This window comes from Patella vulgata, chromosome 7 (genome assembly GCF_932274485.2).
Source record: "Patella vulgata chromosome 7, xgPatVulg1.2, whole genome shotgun sequence".
Lineage (NCBI taxonomy): Eukaryota > Metazoa > Mollusca > Gastropoda > Patellidae > Patella > Patella vulgata.
Window position 1 is genome coordinate 59,797,289 of NC_065885.2, and position 23,908 is coordinate 59,821,196.

Below are 23,908 nucleotides of genomic sequence, written 5' to 3' on the forward strand. Positions count from 1 at the left end.
GAAGGGGGCAGTGGGATACCAACACAAGCAGGTTGCTACTTTGTCTATCAGTTTGAATTGTTTGCTGTGAGACTCACTGTCAATCATTCTATGTAGAGTTAATGCTGTTAATTACTAGGTCGAGAAAGATCAAAGGGTTTTAGAGATTAGGTCAGTTTGTACACTAGTATATAATAATATGTAAGAATGGTTTATGGTGGAGGTGTTGTAATTCCACACATGTTCCTTAACACCCGTAATCTACATGACAATAAGATAATAAAATTCACCTGGTTTTACACAAAACATCCATCATCACCTATACTCTCTTAAACACAAGCTAAAGCATTTAATATTAAATCCTTTAAAGGCATTAAGTAGCAATAAACTATAACAAATACTTATGGAAGAACAAATCCTATTTTACAAGTATTTAGACAATGTCTTGAAGATTAATTTTAAATATATCCTAATAATCTTTATAACTAATATCATTTCTTTAAATAATCTCATACCCCCACCCCCCTCAAAAACCCCCCCAACAAATCTGCTTATAACCCAGCCATGAAATAATCCCCTATTCCGAACCTCAGCAGACCAAATCAGCTTATAACCCAGCCGTGAAAATAACAGTGACATAATCTTTCTATGACATTTAAATATTTTCAGATTTTTGACACCTGATTTATGGCCAGTTGTAAATATGTCTAGTAATCTATTGTTTTAAATAAATGAAAACCCTATAGAATTACATGTAGACACTATAGTATCTGCTTTAATAAGGGGTTGGGTGGTCTAGTAGTTTAACATGTGCTCGTGGGCATGGGCGAGGTCTAGTGATTTAACATGTGCTCGTGGGCGGGGGGTTGGGTTGCCTATTGATTTCATGTGTGCTCTTTAGATCATAAGATCTGTCATTGAGTCTAGTAGTGTGGTTTTGATTCCCCCGCTTGTACATGTACGCGACAAGGAGTAGGGTCGCCTGTCCAACCTCATGGGTTTTCTTCGGTTAAAGGTTCCTAAGCACAAGTGAACGGTTGAAATAAAACTGAACCATATGTTATTCCTGAAATAACCTAGTTTGTGTCGAGTGGACGTTAAACCCCATTTCTCTCTCTCTCTCTCTCATCTGCTTTAGTGCTTTAAAACAAGTTCCATATATGCCTATATTGATTTAACTTAACAAATCCAATATTCAACTTATCCAACCTTTAATACCTATAGCTTACAATGTCAGTGTGCTTGTCTGCTTTGTAGTTGAATATGGTATGTTTAATTAAAATGAAACTAAAGTATATCTCTTTTAAACATTCTATTATTCACATATATATTCTTCTTTTAACCAACAAACAAACCATCCCACTAAAAACTAAGTGTATGTAAATGATTTTTCTATGTTTATGATTTCGACAAGTCTATAATCAGTGTTTTCGAGTCCAAGTTCTAATTCAATATTCTGTCTCTTCAAAATTCCCTCTGTGAACGTTTCCGTCTAAATTGGTAAAAGACACTCAAGGGAGCCTGTGACAATATACAGCAATTACTGGTCCACGATTCATGCATATTTCACGAGATTAAACACCATCGAATGGAACATCGACTTCAACTAAGCTCATGTGTCAGCACGCTAGCAGCAGCCATTTTTTGGAGGATTTTATGTAATGCTCAAACAAAGATTTTTGGACTTATTTTCATGTCAATTTGTAACACAATGACCTTTGAAACCTTTTTACAAATTGTTATTTGTTTTTTAGAACAGTTGGGAAGTTTGAAAATTTCATATGCTGAACTTGAGAGAGAGAGGTTTAATGGCCACTTGACACAAACTAGGTAATTTTGGGACTAACATATCATTAAATTTTATTTCAATAATTCGCTTCTTTAGCAGTGGGAGGAAACTGTAGAAAACCCACGAGGTTTAACATCTACTCAACACAAACTAGTTCATTTCCGGGTTAACATATGTTTTATTTGTAATGCAAGTAGGAGTCTTTAGCAGTGGGAGGAAACCGGAGGACCCAGAGAAAAACCCATCAGGTTAGACAGAAGACCCTACTACAGTATATGTCTAGTTCAACCATGCCACTAGACTCAAAAACAGACCGCCAAACTCTAAACATAGAACCGAAAAATCCCATTAGAGGGACTTTCTGTATGAAAATGACCTTCCAAAGTGACCTAATATCCTACCCAAGTGTGAAAATAGACGAGATCAACAGGGATATTTTCACTTCAAACTTTAAAAATATTTTGCTTCTGAGAGAAATGTCAACCAAAAACTTTAAATTTTAAATTCTGGCAATGTTGATCGCATTAATTTAAAAAAAAAACAAAACAAAAAACATCTAAAATATTTTAAACATTAAATTCCATAATAAAACAACAATCTGGTAACCCCCCAGATGACAACCGAGGTTTGATATTTTAAACTCGGCCTAAAAACACCACAAACGTTCCATACTGTTTTTTGTATATAATTGTAACTCCAACAAATGACATTTTAAACTCGGCTCCAAAATACCAATCTTTCCATATTGTTTTTTGTACTTAAAAGTTTGTGTTTGTAAAGATGTTATAAGTAAAAGCGGATCAAGAGTTCGACCACGACCCGGGTTAATATTGTTTGTATAATAACTAATATCAATTATTGTTAAACCTACAGTAGAAAATAATAACAGTTATTTTTTAAATGTGTGGAAATAGACAAAATGTCTGTACACTTCCTCCGAGTTAACAATAAGTTTTACTTAAGCTATAAGATAAATAAACTGGGTAATTAAACACAAAGAACTGTTAGTTATCTAATCCTTTTTATCTTTCTTTAATCTCTGGGTTTTAAAAATAACCACCTAGATGTGTTAATTATTTATCAAAATAGGCAGTTATATGGCCTACCTTTGTCTCCTATTAAATCTTTGTTCTTTTAGAAATCAAATTAAGTTTCAGACAATCATAGAGTTTTAGCAATCACTGCTGAATTTGTTGGGTTTTTTTCATTGATTATACAATTGATCTTTAATATTGATCTAAAATGAAAAGTTTTTTTTTTTTTTAAGTCATGTGTCTGCGATTGCGGAAGCAGACTTTGAAGTGACCAAGAAACAGACAAACAGGATTATCTACTTATGTTGTGAAGAGGGATTTTGCCATGACAGTGGCACTATGGCCAACTTTTAGTCTTATATAGATTTCCAGCTGTCATGGGATCTTAAACACTAATTTGTCTGCAAAAAGTGCAACATCCCATAACACTAATAAAATGCAGGAGAACTGCAAAACATACAAAAATTGAAACAAACACCAATGATGTAGTAAGCCACCAGAAAACAAATTCTTCATGGCCGGAAACAACCATTATTATTAAACAAAATACAACTGGAACTCTGATTTTAAATATGGCATCATTTAAATCATAGTATAGTCCAAGCGTGAAATAAAAATCCTAAGCATTTTCACCTTCGTAAAAAAAAAAAACTAAAGAGATCAGCGTAAACTAATTGATTTACTTTTCAATCTTTAATTCCGCTGCCAATTGTTAAAGATGCGTGACTAAGTCAAGTTACTTGGTGTTGTTATAAAACGACGGCGCAAAAAATTATTGATAAATAAAAAACCAAACCATTAGTAATAATTTCACCAGACGTAATGTCCATCACAACCTCCCGTCGAGAATAATGTTTGAAACGCTGCCCACAACGAGCTCAGCAGACATGTAGCTACATTTTTTAAATGTTTATGTGGGATTTTAAATAATATTGATTAATCTAGGGAAAAGAATTTATAGATTGTTGGCCAGCAGTACGACAGATAATAACATCTAATCACTTCACAAGAAATAATGGAATGAAAGTTTTGTATTTGCAGCGAACAATTCCGTAATTTGCAAGTGTAAAAAGAGCAGTGTAGCATACTGCAAGATTTATAATGGGTTTTCGTTGCTGTCACAATAACGGCTGTATTGAATAATAAGCTCACATTGTTATCGTATGCACATCATTACAAGATACATTAGTCGTAGGCGAGAGAAAAAAAATTAATACAAATTCATTTTGTAGAAAGAGTAGCTAAAAGGAAACAGTGGGTAGTTGCCATGTTTTTTCTGTCAGATGGATTTATTAGGATTTTATAGATTTAAATGGTGTAAAATGATTCTCTGTAGAAAGATTTAATTCAGGTGCGAAAAGATAAAGAGAGGAATGGGGTTAAATGTCCACTCGACACAAACTAGGTCATTTTGGGACTTACATATGGTTTAAGTTTATTTCCATAATTCGCTTGCACGTAGGAGTCTTTAGCAGTGGGAGGAAACCGGAGGACCCAGAGAAAACCCATGAGGTTGTACAGGCAATCCTACTCCGGAATCGAAACCACGCCAGTTGACCCAACGACAGACCTTATGATACTGCATGCACATGCTAACCAATCGGCCATCCACCCACCCTCTTGATGTGAGTGACACCTGTAAACTACATGTAATAAATAGTAGCATGTTTCATTCATCACACAACATGAAAGACGAGAGATATTTCTTTTTAAGACCAAGAATCAAATAAACTGTTATTAATAGATTTAGAGAAATTAGATCCACTAAATAAACTCAGCTAACCAGTTAAGTTTGTCTTAGTTGTAAGTGAACCTCTTTTTTTAAAAAAAAAAAAAAAAATCCCTGAAACCTAGACAAGAGTAACAATGTATAATTCTTGTCACGTATCATTTGGGTATGACAGAAAAAGATTGGTAAAAGAGATTTGTTAGATGCATGGTTAATAAAAAAACATTTATTATAAGATTGACTCTTAACTTCATACCAGAATCTGTCCACAACTCACATGTACTGCATGGATATTGAACAAGCCAGATAGTGGTCAGGTATAGATGGATACTTTCAGAATTTACTCATAAAATTGCATTCTAATTCTTCTATATTGGAAAATGTTATATGTTACCTTGACAATATTTTCTTTTTCTTTTTGAGAGTCTTATTAATAACACAAGAATTATGGCTAATGGAATTATCACTCCGGGTTCTCACAATTAAGGTAAGATGATTGGTTGTTTGTGGGGCTTTAGTTCCTTCCAAGAACCCAACAACTGTGGTATATGTTTCTATAATGCCCAGTAAAATGAACAGTGATATATGAGTTAATTTGCTCTGTATGTAACTAATATTGCCCAGTAAAATAGCCAATCAGAGAGTGGACTAATTAAATATACCAAACACAGGTAATAAAATGTTCTACCTGTTGTACTTGTCACAACTGTGTATTCAGTGTTGATTACCTTTGATGCTTGTCAAGTCTAGCGAGTTACTGAATGGGATAAATAAACATTGCTGATTGGCTAGTTATTGTTCTCTTTAATTAATAAACATTCCTGATTGGTTAGTTATTGGTCTCTAAAATTAATAAACATTCCTGATTGGCTGATAATTGTTCCTGTTAATTGATGTTTTTATTGACAAAGAATCATCAGAATTCACTCCAGACATCCACAGTAAACAAGTAAACATCAAAAACAATCAAATATTTAAATTTATCCCTTTTTCAGGTGTGGCAGATATAATGTAAATAATTAAACCATTAAAAATTCAAATAACATGACCATTGACCAAGTGACATTATTATAAACAGACATTTTAAATTCATGGTAGATCCAATAAACTGACATGTGATGAGGTATACAAAGTTAAAATAAATTAGGTTTCTTTAGCTTTTATAACAAGCACTGTTTAATATTGGGCACGTGTAAGTGACATTTTGACTAGGAGTCTTGTGGGTCTTTATCAAGGTTGTTCAGTAATTAACAGTAATCGTATCCAATTGAATTATGTCCTCTGTAATAATCTATATCCCCTTTCATAATTTGTTTTCTTTAATATACAAATGAAATGAAATGGGGTTTAACGTCCTACTCTTCTGCTCCAACTGGGCTAATGAAGACGGGCATACACCATACGTTGTGCTATGAGGGAAATCTTGCCAGGGCAGCGTCACTATGGCCTACTCTTATATCGAATTCCAACTGCCAAGGGATGTTTTACGTGCATACCAATGGATACACGGGACCTTGTTTTTTTCGTGCCATCCGAACGACTAGACAGCTGTCCTTGTCAGACCTTCCGTCCTGCACCACTGATAAGGGGAACCTTTTCACATACATGTACATTAGAAGCTAGGAATCGAAACCAATGTGTATATAAAATGCATTATGAGAATAGACGAGACCCGGACAATAAATCCACATCATAATATAAATAATAAAATCTGTCCATTGAATATAAATCTTAATTATCAGTGGATCTAGGATATATAATACCATATTAATATATTCCTCCAACTGTCAGCCTCGATGGCGTCTACTCCGTCATTTTACCCTGGAGGAAAATCAAACAAGTGTATTTATTTAAAGCAAAAGAAATTTCAAACATTTATTTTTGAATAATAAGTCAGAAATCAATGGTAAGAAAAGATTTTACTTTTAAATTTTGAGTCAGTTTTTGGCTTATGTCCAAAGTTAAATTGTCAGTTTAATTACAATTAGGGTTAATTAGCTGTTAATTGTTCTTGTACATAAACCTTTTGTATATTATTTTCATCATCATTTGCTTGAAAACTTTGAGAGAACCCTCAAAGAAACCCGCCATAATACCAAACCTCGGTAAAATAACCCCGGCACCCCCGCCAAATACTAACCCTGGTAAACTATTTTACCAGGGTCCCAGAATAGTATAAAAAGAACTTCACCATTTTGAGTTTAACCAGTCTGAAGAGTTCAATACAAACGAAACTAGATCCACAAAAAAATAGGGATAACTGGAAGAATCGCTTATTTCTACCTACTTTACAATTATGGTTCATTAGTTGTTAATTGTTTTTGTATATTTCTGTATATTATTTTCATCCTTATTTGCTTGAAAACCTTGAGAAAACCCCTCACCGAAATGTCGCTTTGTAATTGCGTTCCATATATTTTTGTGTTTATTAGGTGTGTCAATTGCTAAATGCCGCTCAAAGAAGAAGTCACTGGTTCATCTGAAAATGTATTAGCAATCCTTTTACAAGGTGTCAGACAATCTTAACACTTAATTGTGTTGGTTCTAGTAGTGGGTGTATATCGAAACATATAAATTTCCTAGAAACACGATGATAAACCATATAATAGTCTATGAAGTTACATACATATACACCAGGGGTAATGAATGAGTCACTTCTGTATCCAGACATTCTGTATTCAGATAACTGTCGGAATTATAATTTAATCTAACTTTGACATTTTTTTGACATTTTTACAACCAAAATATAAGTACATTATAGCTGATTTGGAATTCATGTTATGCATATTTTCATCATAAATTACAGTGCGTTGTGTCATTGTTAATGGATTACCGCTTGTTTCACATCCATATGACATATCCCAACAAGTTCTTGGTATTTTATGATCATGTAAAGTCTCATTTACAGATCTCTTTTGACATTCCTGAAAGTTCTCAAGATGGAATGATGGCTTTGTACTCTGATTATCAATGCCAATGTTTTAAGACGGAAATTTTAGTTAAGGAAAAATCATATCTAATTAATGTTGTCACTGACTGAGTCAAATGTGTTTTGCGACTGATTACACACATTAATGCATTGAAATATTATGAAATTTTATTGTAATTAATTTAATCAGTTCAGAATATTAATCAAATTTTGAAAAGATATTTTTAATGATCTAATAAATTTATTTTAATATTTATCCAATCAAAACAGTCACGTGTAGAGATCATTAATAACGTTATTATTTTATCTGCTTATCATATGAGCGCCGAAAGATTAGACGTCTGTCGAAAAAATGATTGAAAATTCTTTGAATCTGTGGCATCTTTAAAGCGACAAGAAATACCAATTGTTGCCAAATATTACGTCTTTATGCAAGTACATTAACTTTACGAACCGGGCATGAATCATGTGACCTTGCGAGCTTTTAATTGGTTCAGAGGCTAATTGAGAGCGAATAAAAAACAAGATTAAACAACCAATCATTGGGACAGAGGGAAGAGACGCAGAAACGGATAAAAGACAAACTTAATTTAATCAAACAAGAAGAAAGAATTAAGGAAAATATTTTAATCACTGCTAGTTATGGAAGACTTTGAGTGGTTTTTGATCTTTTTGTGAATATAATTCCACAGATTATTTGCGTTTTTTTTTATCTGATGTCGTTACTGAATATTAAAACCATTTAAAACCTGGACTAAAAATATCATATCAAAGATATCAGCCGTCAAGCTAGAAGAATGTGCAGAACATCTTAGAATTTGTCAGGTCTCCTAAAATCTTTGTTTCAACAAGTTTGTCATTCCAGAAGAATACACATTTCAAATTTACAAATCGTTTTGTTCTTTTTTTAAATTAATAATTCGCTACCGATAACCCTGTGCGTTTTTTCCACATGGCTAGTGAGCCATTAATGTCTGTCAATTGATGTCTGTCTCGTTATTGAAGAAGGAAGGCTAGCTCACGCTAGTAACCGATTTGCAGACTGACCAAGTTAGAAGTTTACACAATAAAATAAGTTCTTTCATGTCGATAAACATTTCCTGTTTCACATTTAGGGCCCTATGGATCTCAGGACATGTCTATTGCACTATAACACCCGTCTAAATACCAAACAGAGAGAGAGATGGAGTTTAACGTCCACTCGACACAAACGTCATTTCGGGACTAACATATGGTTCAATTTTATTTCAATAATTTGCTTGCGCGGAGCTGGGGTCTTTAGCAGTGGGAGGAAACCAGAGGACCCGGTGAAAACCCACGAGGTTGGACAGGCGACCCTACTCCTTGGCACGTACAATCGGGAAATCGAAACCAAACCAGTTGACTCAATGACAGACCTTATGATGCAGCTTGCACTTGCTAACCATTCGGCCATCCAACCCCCAAAATACCAAAAAGGATTTATCAGGAAGTGTTTATCTCCTAATTAAACCTCCCATCTTCATTAGCCCAGTAGGATATTAAATCCCATTTCATTTCATTTCCTAATTAAACCATTCAATTCCATTCTAACATAACTTTGGTGTGTGGAGTGGCCAAAACTGGACTTCACAATCTAATTTCAGTCAAACGCTATACCATAAAGTCATTCCAAAGAGGCTTGACAATCTTTTCTCTATAGTCTTAGCTTACCAGAGTTTTTTTTTTTAGTCTTTCTTTAACTGATTCCATTCCATTCTGAAATAACCTTGTGTCAAGTGGCAAAAACATGGACTGGATATCACAATCTAATTTCAGTTAAACACTATAAATTTACTATAAAAGTCATTCCAAAGGGACTCGACGACCTTTTCTCTAGTCGTACTTTACCAGTGTTTTTGTTTGTCTTTTTTTTTAAAACTGATTTGATTCCAGATGTTCTGAAGAATGAAAACAGTTTTTAATGAGGTAAGAAAATGCGGGAATGTTGCATAATTCCTGGAGGAATACAAGACATTATATTGATAAAAATTCAAAAACACGACATTGTGGAGGAACCTGATTCCATGATGTCTGCGTTAAAAACTGCTGGAAGACATACATCATCATCTTTGTCACGAATAGCGAGAAGAAAGTGCGTTAATTACGGCAGCAACTAGGGTATTATTAAACACCACAAGTACATATAAAGGAGACACAAAAACTAATAAAACGCGAAAAGTCATAAAATAACTCAAATATTCTGTCAGTTTTTCAAACAATTTGTAGACAGAAAACAGATTATAATCGAGTTAAAAGATTGTGTTTTATAATTAGAGAGACTGTTGTTCTCACCTGGTTGTTAATTCAGGTGTAAATCAACAGGTAATGTGTTAATTACAGGTATGATAGTACTCACTCAGACAAAAAAAATGGGAGAGGAAAGAGATATATAAAGAGACGTGTGATCATTATGCTGCAGAAGTAACTTGTAATAGCTTAGAATTGATGCTCCGTAAAATTCTCTTTTGCAAATTTGTTCTTAAAATCCTTTGAAAATAATATACCTTAATTTGTGGTCCCAGCGAAAACCCATGAGGTTAGGCAGTGGGAAGAAACTCAAGGACCCATGAGGTTAGGCAGGCGACCCTCCTTGTCACGTACAAGTGTGGGATCAAAACTACACTACTTGACTTAATGACAGACCTTATGATTTAAAGTGTGCGTTACAGCTCAATATATAAAAGAGAGAGAGAGAGAAATGGGTGGTTTAACGTCCACTCGACATAAACTAGGTCATTTTGGGACTAACATATGATTTAATTTTATTTCAATAATTCGCCTGTGCATAGAGGTCTTTAGCAGTGGGAGGAAAAAGGACGACCCGGAGAAAACCCATGAGTCAATATATAAAAGAAATATTTCTCCTCTCGGTCCTCTGTACCTAGTAATTTGGATGGGATGAAAAACCATGGTTCTGCGTACAGCATTGGCTACACATTTAAGATCCCCCACCCCCTCCCCCCAGACAGTTGGCAGAATTTTCTGCATCCTTCAGTGTGTCATCAATCTAATCTGAATCTTCCATTGAAAGCCTCCCCCCACCCCAACACAGAGTTAGATTCTACGGATCGATTTTAAACGCTCAAAGACAGACGTTTGAGTTCCGAGAACCAAATTTAGATAACTATATTAAGCCGACGAAATGTTCATTCAAAGAATTTATAGAACAAAAATAGAAAGCGCTAATCAGTGTCTTGTGGCCTCAAGTCAACAAGATAACCTACTAACAAAGAGATTTTATAAACTCAATTTAGTCTTAAATTACTCATAGACTTTTCTAATTCGTCCTGATGGAAAAATTAATTATTGCCGCAAGAAATCTACAATTTTCAGATTGCTTTCTAAATGAAGGAGATGAAGAAAGCATATTATATAAAAACAACTTACAAGGCTATATGCTCGCATACATGAATAATAAACTGTACATGAACCAAACATTCAAACATAATTATAGGTACACAGTGATGTAGTTAATATAACATACAAACATAGTTATAGGTACACAGTGATACAGTTAATACATACAAACATAGTTATAGGTACACAGTGATATACCATGTAGTTAATATAACATACAAACATAGTTATAGGTACACAGTGATATAGTTAATACATACAAACATAGTTATAGGTACACAGTGATATACCATGTAGTTAATATAACATACAAACATAGTTATAGGTACACAGTGATGTAGTTAATATAACATACAGACATAGTTATAGGTACACAGTGATATAGTTAATACATACAAACATAGTTATAGGTACACAGTGATATACCATGTAGTTAATATAACATACAAACATAGTTATAGGTACACAGTGATGTAGTTAATATAACATACAAACATAGTTATAGGAACACAGTGATGTAGTTAATATAACATACAAACATAGTTATAGGTCGACAGTGATATAGTTAATATAACATAAATTATTGGTATATGAAAGCTCCTAATCATTTTAATAGTTCTACATTTCTGTTCAGTATCAATTGTTGTGAATTGTTCAATTCATTGCAAGTTGGTTCTTGATATTTTATTTATTCTTCAAGTAAAGGTTACAACATGAAAACAATAAAGATATGTATATGAATTAATGAATATATGTGCTGCATTGTATGATTGGGAAAGTGACATGAGACGAGAGTAGAGAAGTATGATAGGTATGGCGTCACAAAGAGAACTTTACTTAGGATAGTTTAAAATATTATCTTCTTTTTGTATGTTTTTTTACAGGATGTTAGACAACGAATTTCATCCTCTACCTCCTAGTATACATTACATTCACAAGCTATAACATCTTCCTGTTTCATTTCTTTATTATGTGCACTTTGTACAATGTTTATGTTGCTTTGAAAGTACTTTACAATATTTACTTTATGTCTGGACTTGTATTAAAAATACCTTTAAAAACAGGGCTAAAAGAGAAGTCTGTATCTGAATTAATTACAAGCACCATAGGAAATGTGTCTGACTATGTCTGTCACCTGTGCCTCATTGCATTGCATGGCTTGCTATTAGCAGCAATAGGTCTAGTGCATGTGGCAGGGTATGATTAATCTTTCTCACTAGCAATTTCCATCAAGCAACGATTGATAGATTTTTGCGAATGCCACCTTGAAGTACTGACCCGTTGGAATTTATTTGTAGGTATTTCTATACATATGGTTAATGTCCACCAGATTCTGTGTGAATTTTCTCACAGCTCGCTAAAAACTCCTCATTTCTAGAAAGTTTAACTCGAGAAAAAACAGATCCCCTTTTTTAAAAGAAAAAACAAAAAAACACCACCCATTTTTTTTTAAAAAAAGATATTTTAAAATGTTATGACTTTCAGTTTAAAACGAAATGGTGGATGGATCTGTACGTCCTCTCTGTTGACATTTCAGATATTTCTTTTTTAACTTGCATAATTAGGTTGCCTGGGCAGAAAGAGATGAAAACAATTTCTTTAAAAATTCCACATATTTTGAGTTCTTCCTTGTTAAAAATGTCAAAATGGCCCACCGTCGTACTGGGATTAGCAGGGAGGTCTGTAAAAGGTCATTCTTCTAAATGGTAACAACGCTTAAACACGAATTCCATGCAAATGCAATTATACGCGACAATGATCACAAGTCAATTAGTCGACTCCCACTGGACAGATAAACTCGTTTAATATCCTTTGTCAGAATATGGACGAGGAGATAGCCACAATGAATACTGCAAATTCCATATTTTTTTTTCTCTCCCTCACGGTCTCAGAAATTTGGACAATGTTGCAGTGACATGCAAATGTTGAAATTTTTGTTGAACATTTGCCAAAGGACTTAATAATTATGAGCTTGGGTCACTAAATTTACAGGTTTATGTGTGAGAGATCCCCAGGTCTTTTGTTCTCCCCTTAATCTCAGAAATTTGGAAATGTTGCAATGATTCTGTTTTGTTGAAATTCGCCTCCAAATCCCCACACAGTTGTCTTCTAGTTTCAAAAGACTTAAACAGGCATTATGTAAGAGCTCACTCTGCCTGTTGCAGGTCTTTCTTTAGGCCTTAAATATTATATAAATTATTAATTAGACATTTATTAACATGAGAAGACCATAATCAACTCTTGATGGCTTCGATTTTAAGTAGATTTGAATGGTTCGGCCATTTAATGATTTAATTTAAAAATGGAGAAGCGACGCTAAGACTCGAATGAACAGTTCGGTGGTTACGATCAATGGACACATCTTGTCAAAACTACAACTATTGGTAACGTAAGCTCAAAGTAAAGTAATTTGAATGAAATTTTCAATATATTCATTGTGCATTATCTATTTTTGAAATATTATAGTGAGAACGCTTGCTCTTTATCTAAATCTTACTAAATGTCCCTTTAATAATAATGAACTAAAGCCATTAAAGTTACAGTTTTAGGTGAAAGGTCATCCAGTCTTTTTTTTAACCAAATGGAATGGGGTTTTAAAGACTGGATAAGGAAAGAAATTTATGTGAAATTAGATCTGTCTGATAGAAAACAACAAGTCCATGTTTTTGGTTCATCCAGTACTCTACTTATCATTGATTTACAAATTTTATCACTGTACATTCCCCTTCTCAACAGGAGGCTGGTCAACCTAGCCAACTTATAAATACCATAATAAAAAAAAACAGCAGAGGGGCTTACTTAGAGCTATTTTCTTGATCGATTTGCAATAATGCGTGCACTTTAGATCCTAAGGTCTGTAATCGGGTTAAGTGACATGATTGATTCCCAGCTTGTACGTGACAAGGTGTAGGGTCACATGCCCAATCTAGTGAGTTTTCTCCAGTTTCTTCCCACTGTCAAAGACTCCTATATATTGATTTTAGTCCCGAACAATTTGTGTCAAGTAAACATTAAATCTCCACTTCTACTTCCAATTTAAAATAAACTTCACTGGAACCTCCCATTATTCAAGGACCACTATAGACGTGCCAGCGAATTACTGATTTTAGTCCTGAAATGACCTAGTTTGTTTCAAGTAGACATTAAATCTCCATTTCTCCTTCCAATTTAAGCTAGTTCTTTATCACCAATATCTATCAGACATAGTAGTCTTGTTTTCTCTGTGGATATCCTGTGTAACAATTGTACAATATGTTAGTCCCGAAATGACTACAGTGTATCTATCTATCTGACAGTAGTCTCGTTGATTCCGTTGACCCCCCATGTAACCAGGACGGAGTGCTTGATGAGGATAGTTGTCTAGTCATTCGGATGATACGAATAACCGAGTATACATTGGCATGCACGTAAAAGATCCCTTGGCAGTTGGAATTCGATATAAGAGTTGGCCATAGTGCCACTGCCCGGGCAAAATTTCCCTCATAGCACACTGTATGGTGTATGCCCGTCTTCATTAGCCCAGTTCGGAGCAGAACAGTAGGACGTTAAACCCCATTTCATTTCATTCCATTTCTAATCTGATAACTAGCCCTTATCGTCTTTACAAAGCTTCACTGATATTACCTTCTGAATTAGAATACATTTGTTTGGATTTAGAAACTAAAGTCGAACATTTCCTGTAGCATGTTAACATTCATCACTCAAGCTGAACACCATTACTCTACCTTTTGTCTAATCGCAAGAAAAAGCAGCCAATCAAAGATATCATAACACACATTAACGTAATCACCCGATTTACGACTCTTTACCGAAAGACTTTTTTCAGGTAATTTTTCAATTAAGGTAGGAATTTTTTTTGCAATCGTTTTTATTAAAGGTGTAAACGATATCCAGGGTATAAAAGCGGTGTCTGGTAATTGTCTTAGAGAAGTGAATTATATCATAAAAGAACTTGGAACCATTTAAAACACATGTTTATTGACGGCAGCCATGTTATGGCTGGATCCTTTATAACTCCTAGACAAACAGATTAAATGTAATATATAATGGCTGTGATGTCTCGACAAAACAATATTTTACTCATTTTTTGATTATCTAAAGATAGTTTTTACTTTTTGTGCAATCTTGCAGATAATTTTTTATTCCTGTGCAATATGGAAAGCAGATAACTTTTATTCTGTATTCTTGCAGCTAATTTTTATTTTTTAAACAAATTTTCCAGAAAGCAATTGATTTATTGAATTTTAACTACTCAGGGATCATTAGACTAGTTAAAGCGTACAAAATTACTAAGCTTTTTATCTTATTCTTACAAATACAGTGCGAACTAAGGTAGAAATATTCTGGGAGCCATGGTGCACACTTTGGCATGCAAGTAAACGCAGATATTAGGACAAAATCTACTATGATCATTTTTAGATAAAAAGTTTTTTTGGTTTTTTTCATTTCTATGGTTACTTTGTCTATAAGTTTGCAGGATAAGTTTGCCTATTCTTCTTCTAATTCCAACCACCAAGGAATCTTTTATGTGCACTATCAATTTGCATTCAACTTATTTCAACTGCCAAGGGATCTTTTTACACACACTACCAATTGCTATTCTATTTTTGGGTCACATCCGAATACGACAACCAAACCAATCTATTTTTGAAGAAGTTTTTATATACATGAGCATAACATTTGTTATAAGCATTTCTGTGTTTTCCAACAACCAACAAAACACTCTATTTGTGACCCTCTCCCACGAAACCAGGCGCTTGTCGCACAACTTCATAAAGCATAAACTGTATGCCTTCTTGTCACTGTGAATGAGCCGAACTCAACTCCAGATGATACAACAAATTTATAAAGAATTGCTTTTTTGGAAAACTTAGGTTGTGGACTATTCAAATATGCTGCCAGCTCGATCTATTTTTTTTTTTTTTTTTATAAAAATGACATAGAGCCTGGTTTTTGTGGGAGAAGCTCACATGTTATAAGGAGCTTTTTTTTTTACACATGAGAAAAAACAACAAGTTGACATTTGTTATAATCGTATCTGTGATTTGTAACAACCAAGCGATACTATATCTGCATCATAAGAAAAAAGTTACCTAGCCAGAGAGAGAGAGATTGAACCGTGGGAGTGGAAGAAGCTCTCTGATCTAATTTAACTGACAGTTGTAATGTGAGGGCTTTAGATTGGATTCGACATTAGCCACTGTTAGAGAGCACCTGATGGGACTGGTTCAACATAAGCCAAGTATATCGTTAATCAACCAATAAAATCCCTGGTTTCAATTATCAACTAATTGTTTAATAATATCTAGAGTATACCTTCAAATGTTATTAGCACTTGGTTGACTGATATCCCTAATTTGTTTAAAGTTACCAGGCCTTTCCGTTGGTCATATTTGACCAGTTTTTTTCACTTTACATACATTATACAACTAAATTAGACCATTATATATGGATTTACGCTTCAAACACTAATATTTAAAGATTTGGAAGTTGGTTTTTTTCGAAATACTATAGTATTTGAGTCATTACATTAGCACTCAGTTGGCTGATATCCCTACTTTGTTAAAGTATCAAGTCATATCTGACCAGTTCTTTTCAATTTACACATAACAACATTTGACCATATTGTATATCCAATTACACTTTGAAACACTAGTATTTAAAGATTTGGAGTTTGTTTTTTTAATGCACTAGTATTTTTCGATTTGGGGTTGTTTTGGTTTTATTTGGATCACTAGAATGTATTTGAGGATTTGGAAGAGTTGTGTTTTTTGTACACAATTTGAAGTTTTATTTTTTTTTTTACGAATCACTAGTATTTGAGCATTTGGAGGTTGTTGGGTTTTTTTTCTGAGAAATATTAGTAATATAAGGATTGGTATGTTTTGTGTTGAAGCGCTAGTCATTGTGGGCTTGGGTGTTTTTTTTATAAACACTATGATGGAGATCTTGTTGGTATTTTTTTAAAATCACTACAGCATTTGAACATTTTTAAATGATGCATAAAAACCATCTTCAAAATAGCCCACCCAGCTTACATCATTATCCAAAATTTTCAACAGGAAATACATTACATTTTAAATTTAATAAAGTTTATAAACATTTGAAGTGAGTGAGGATATTGTCATAATATAAATGTACACAGCTATCATAAACATCACTCCCTGTCAATCTCGGGTGGAATTTTTGCTAGACATGTTTATAAAACTTCATTAAAGGTATCTCTAATGACAGCATTGATATGAAATAGAGGGAGAGAGAGAGAAATGGGGTTTGATGTCCACTCGACACAAACTAGATCATTTGGGACTAACACATGGTTCAATTTATTTCAATAATTCGCTTGCACGTAGGAGTCTTTAGCAGTGGGAGGAAACCGGAGAACACCCATGAGGTTGGACAGACGACCCTACTTCTTGTCACGTACAACCGGGGAATCGAGAAATGAAATAGAGGGAAATTTTGCACACAGAGTGGTTCTACAGCAAATGTATAGACGGAACCTCAAGTTTCTAATCCCATCTGAATGACTAGACAGGGAGAAAACTGACTTTAAAGTCCTATGGAACTTTTTCCGCCAAAACCAGGAGCAAACCTGAGAACTCCTGGTTAAGGAGCCAGTGCCTTACAAAGCCACTGCAACCCCCCGCTTACCGGTAGACAGAACCTCCCCATTAATGACAGAACCATACAAAAACATTTCACTTTTTGAAACCATTATATAAAGTTTTGATTTGCTTTTTCCAACTCCTCTATAATTAATAAATTGACAGGTTTTGATTTTGAATTTACCACTGCATGTTTACATTCAACTCTCTAAAAACTGAACCCACACCAAAAAATAGACTCATTTTTAAATGTTATATAACCATAACCTCTTCAAAAATTTGGATTCAATTTTCAAAAATCCTAGATCTTTTGGCAGAGCTATAGAGAATAGGAAGCTACCTATATTATGTTGACTATCATGTTGTTTTTAACAACCATTGGCACGTGCCGAGTGCTTATAGAGAAAACAGCCGATGGACATCTGTTGGATTCGGAGGGTTTTTAAAATAGTTAGCCATTATTATTTCTAACCTGCTGAGGGCCAACTTACTTATTCACTCATTAGTTACAGTATACCTTTTATAAACAGACCACGGCTATCATCCTGTACTCCTTTTACTCTAGTTAAAATTAGCCCAAGTTTTGATAGCGGCAAGAAATTTGTAAAAAGTGGCGTGTGTTCCCTGCTGGATCCCAGTGACTGGTGGAGTTTATCAACAGGAAAAAAAAACAAGGTGTCAAAAATTGTTGGAATAGTAATCGGTAGGCCACCCGTAACTTAGGTGTTTAAATGGAATAAGACAAGATAGAATCCTGGTGGAGGTCGATTTGTGCTTACAAATAAAACATACATAGATAAGAAACAACTGGATTTTTTGAAAACAGACAAATTCTGCAGCCACATTTTAATCACATCTCATTACAAAATCTTCTTTTTTTTTTGGGAGGGCCTGACAAGGACAGCTGTCTAGTTGTTCGGATGGGACAAAAACCGAGGTGTGTATATTGGCATGCACGTAAAAGATCCCTTGGCAGTTGGAATTCAATATAAAAGTAGGCCATAGTGACGCTGCCCAGGCAAAATTTCCCTCATAGGACACTGTATGGCGTATGCCCGTCTTCATTAGCCCAGTTAGGAGCAGAACAGTAGGATGTTAAACCCCATTTCATTTTATTTTACTAAATCATTTTGCTAATAAACAGACAGTCAGATGATCATTATGATTAGCTCGATATTTATGAAAGAAAAAGAGAAATGTGGTTTAACAGCGACAGATTAGAATATTTAGGGACTTACATATGGTTCAATCTATTTCAATAATTTGCTCTGCATGTAGAGGTCTTTAGCAGTGGGAGGAAACCAGAGGACCCCAAGAAAACCCTAATCCTCGTCACATACGAGCTGGGAATAAAAACGACACAACTGAACTCAATGACAGACCATATGCTCTAAAGTGCATGTTAGACAATTCGACGCAAACCCTCAAACCCTAACCTGCAAACTAGTGATCATTCGTTTAATAATAATTTCCTATGGTTTTTTTCTTTAATGAATTTTGCTGTTTTTCGTTGTACATTTCTTTTAATAAATTTTGCTGTTTTTTCTTGCAACTTTCTCTTTAATAAATTTTGCTATGTTTTTCTTGTACCCTTTTCTTTAATAAATACGAAAAAATAATAAAATTCAGTTTCCGACGACAGCTTAACAAAAAAAAAAAATCTGTTTCCGACGGCAACTACAAAAACAAGAGATTTACTATTATCCCGATGTAAATAAATCCGCAGACGTATGCAAATATTTGTTTTGATAAGTCGTGGGTTAGGATAATAATATTGTTAATGCTTAAATACCCATAGATATAATACCCTCTATTGATGATACCTTAAAAGATAGGTAGAAAACTCGAGGTAAAGTAAGAATCGAGAATTCGATAATATTTTGCAATATGACGAAGGATTTGGGTTTTTGTTTATGTATACAACATCAGAGAAGCTATTCAAATAAACACAGACGCAACTAATGAGACATATGAAAAAAAAAAACATTGATAAATTGCCAAAATAACTTTCTCCCTCTCTTGCGTCTGGCTTCATTTTTATTCAAATTCACGAGTCTAACCAAAAGTTATCATTTCAAAGATTGAAAACGGCAAAAGAAGTTAAGAACATCCCTATTTTTTCTTGGTTTGCAAGTTATTTCAGATGTGTAATCGTCACACGTCTTACTAAAATCTTATCATTTCAAATTGGAAACAGAGAGAAAAATTCTTTTTTGTGAGTTTTGCTATTAATTCACTAATTTAAACGCAATACAATTTTAACCAAGGAACAAGAACTAGAGAACCATCTTTTCGATCTTCTAAAGTTCAGTTATACATGTACTACAATTCTGAAGCAACATATTTGGATGTAAAAACTTGAATTTATTAATCCTTATGTCAAGAGAGAGAGAGAAAGAGAGAGGTAATGTCCCCTACAGAAAAACTACATCATTTCAGGATTATCATATGGCTCAATTTTATTTCAGTAGGAGTCTTTAATAGTTGGAGGAAACTCGAGGACCCAGAGGAAACCCACGAAGTTGGAGAGATAGGGTTTAACATCCACTAAATACAAACTACGTCATTTCGGGACCAACATATGGCTCAATTTTATTTAAATAATCTTCTTGTGTGTAGGAGTCTTCAGTAGTGGGAGGAAACGGGAGGACCCAGAGAAAACCCACAAAGTTGGATAGGTGGACCTACTCCTTGTCACATACAAGCAAGGAATCAAAGCACGCCATTTGACTCAATGACAGACATTATGATCAGTTAGGGGGGGTTGGATGGCCGAATATTTAGTATGTGTGCGCTGTATCATAAGGTCTGTCATTGAGTCAACTGGCGGGGTTTCGATTCCCCAGTTGTACGTGACAAGGAGTAGGGTCGCCTGTCCAACCTCATGGGATTTCTCCGGGTCCTCCAGTTTACTTCCACTGCTAAAGACCCCTACGCATAAACGAATTATTGAAATAAAATTGAACCATGTGTTAGTCCCGAAAAGGCCTGGTTTGAGTCGAGTGGACGTTAAACCCCATTTCTTTCTGTCTTTATGATCAGTTAAACTATTTGGACACTCAACCCGCTTGTCAAAAAAGAGAATAACACTAAAGATAATGAAGACACAATTATACAATAGACGATCGTATTATGTTTCCAATATTATCTTAAGCTGTTTATGGTTTTTGAATTTGATGATTTTGGCAGATTTGTCAGCCTACATGACGGTGAGCGATTATGTAATAGATAATGTTTACAAAGTTATTTTGAATTCAGACAGGAACAAATATATCTTAATATTTCTTCTTTTTATACATGCTGAATGGTTTTAATATATAAACATTTCTGTATGACATGAAACTGAAACCTGCATTCAGGTTAAAAAATCCTACATAAATACATGTACACATGTTCCAGTCTAAAAATGATACTGGCTGATACAAGTACATAGAGTTGTATGTTATGTTAGACAATAACATTTAAAATATAATATCAGCTATTTAAAGATACATTATGAGAGATTAGATAAAGAGCTAGCCGTTCTCACTATAATAGTTAAAAACTAGATAATGTAAAGGGAATTTGCTGAAAATTTCAGTCAAATTGATCCACTCTGAACTGAGGTTTTAGCGATTGAATTTTCGGCCTAGCCTCGATCATCATTACTAAAGTCATTACAATAAAATCATGATTAAATTATGAATGGAAGTCGAACAGGAAATCGGAACCTAATCCAATAAACATTGCAGGCTACCGATGCCATTGAGAGTTGATTATGGTCTTGGTAAGTTAATTAATGTCTAATTAATAATTCAGATAACATTTCAGGCCTAAAGAAAGACTTACAATAGGAAGATTTAGCTCTTGCATAATGTATGTTTAAGTTTTACCGTCCTATTCTTATAGAAGGGGGAGGTTGGATGGCCGAATGGTTAGCACGTGCGCGCTGTATCATAAGGCCTGTCATTGAGTCAACTGCCATGGTTTTGAATCCTCGGTTGTACGTGACAAGGAGTAGGGTCGCTTGTCCAACCTCGTGGGTTTTCTCCAGGTCCTCCGGTTTCCTCCCACTGCTAAAGACCCCTACACGCTAGCAAATTATTGAAATAAAATTAAACCATATGTTAGTCCCAAAATGACCTAGTCTGTGTCGAGTGGACGTTAAAATCAATTTCTCTCTCTCACTGTCTCTCTTGCTTAGATGACAATTAACCTTTAATTTCTATGTATCATATCACTATTTGTCATCTGGTTGTGAGAAAAGACTCATAAAAATCTTCATAAAATTTGTACTAGCCTGCTCCATCGCTACCTGGGAAGATTTTTATGAATTAAGTTGCTGTTTGTATTTTTAAAACTACAGGAGGTTGACATTTTGTTCAACCAAATAAATATATTACAGTAAGCTTATTCACATTAAGCTTGTTGACATTATAGTATTAAATTCATTCTTCCTTACAAAAATAGAAACTTATGTCATCTTTTATTTAAGTTCTTAGTTGGGACTAACATGTGTTGTTTGTATGGGGAAAACAGGAGAAAACCCATGGGGTTGGGCAGGCGACCCTTACTCCTTATGAAATGAAATGAAATGAGGTTTAACGTCCTACTGTTCTGCTCCGACTGGGCTAATGAAGCCGGCCTTACTCCTTAGGAGGGAAAACCTACAATATTATGCAGGTGACTCATAGCCTTGTCACATACAAACCTCTGGATCGAACCCATGACACCTGAACCCTCACCATTTGTCGCTTTGTTTATATAACTCAGTGCGTCAGATTATCCGACCACCCCCAACTAAATACCATTGAAACAATTCACCCCAATTTGCTTGAAAATATGACTCTCCCCAAATTTTAAGCCATGTCAAAATACCATTTACTTTAATCCAATTATAAAACCTAAAAAATGCCCTGAAAATAGGCAAATTTAGCTCTCGCATAATACCTCTTTCTAAATCCAATTACAAAGTGGTCATCATAGTACAGATAGCATTCAACACAAAGCTCTAAAAAAAAATAAACCAACACTTGAATGCTTTGAAGTTATTTCATTACAACGGAGTAAAAACCAACCCAAACCCTGACCACAACTAAGGTTTTATCTATCAACCTGTACTCAAATAACCCTTTTATTTATGACAGAGACAGACCAGTCTAAATTAACCTGTAAAAGCCTTTCATTAAACTAGCATAAAAAACGTTAAAATAGTACAAGGGATTGGTTATTTCTTATTTTACAACATTTATACGTTTTACACATGTTTTAAAAGCTGATAAAATTTAAATGTTTAGAATGAAAGATTACTGTTAGATGAGAGGAAGAGAGAGAGAGAGAGAGAGAGAGAGGGGGGGTGTTTAATGTCCACTCGACACAAACTTGGTCATTTCGGGACTAAAACATGGTTCAATTTTATTTCAATAATTCGCTTGCGTGTAGGGGGGTTGTTTTAGCAGTGGGAGTAAACCAGAGGACCCAAAGAAAACCCATGAGGTTGGATAGGCAACCCTACTCCTTGTTACATACAACCGGGGAATCGAAACCAGCCAGTTGATTCAATGACAGATCTTATGATACAGCGCGCACATGCTAACCATTCAGCCATGGTACATGCCATTTAACTAAACTGATACTCGAAAGCTAAATATATACAGATTGCCAATTAACTATACTGGGGGCTATTTCATGAAATCTCATATTGAAATATTTTAAGAATGCAAGAATTTCATTGCTTGAAATTTAAAATCCTAGTAAAAATTTTACCTCTAAGCCAATGAAAGGCCTGAATTCTTAAAATATTTTAATTTAAGTTTTTGTGAATAAGATGACTGAATTTTTGTTTTGAAATCGTGGAGTAATCATGGTGATTCTATCAGGTCTTATCATATATTCAGGTCAATCGTAGCAATCGTGTTGACTGTATCCAGACATATCTGCACGTAGCAAATCTTGGACTCAATAGAAACAATCCTATCATAATGCATCACAAAACAGTGGGAACCTGGCATTCTTAAAATTTATTTAAATTCTTAACTTCCTTTTTTTGTCCACAGTAGAAGACAAAATCAGTTATATCTTGGTTTTATCTATCAACTGATTGTCATCTCTTGAAACCAATTAAAATATAGAAATCATACAAATCAACAACTTTCACAGAACTTGAAGAGGTCTAGTTGTTTTTATTTTTTTTCTTAAGGTTATAGTAAGTGCAAGAGGACTGCACGGCACATGAACAATTACACAAGCCAAACCTATGGACAGGGCACAATATACAGACACCACAATGAAATGAAAAGAAATGGGGTTTAACATCCTACTATTCTGCTCAGAACTGGGCTAATGAAGACAGGCATACAGTGTGCTGTGAGGGAAATTTTGCCAGACAGCAGCACTACAGCCTACTCTTATATCGAATTCCAACTGTCAAGGGATCTTTTACGTGCACACAGACATTCCAAACAATAAACAACAAACGTATTA

The 23,908-nt window shown here is 34.4% G+C and overlaps 1 protein-coding gene across 2 annotated transcripts in view; it reads right to left on the bottom strand.

The window, feature by feature from the left end:
- The window catches only part of LOC126827525 (prickle-like protein 2), a 119,289-nt gene that overhangs the window by 32,772 nt on the left and 62,609 nt on the right, over positions 1-23,908 (bottom strand). The gene's annotated exons all lie outside the window — the stretch shown is intronic.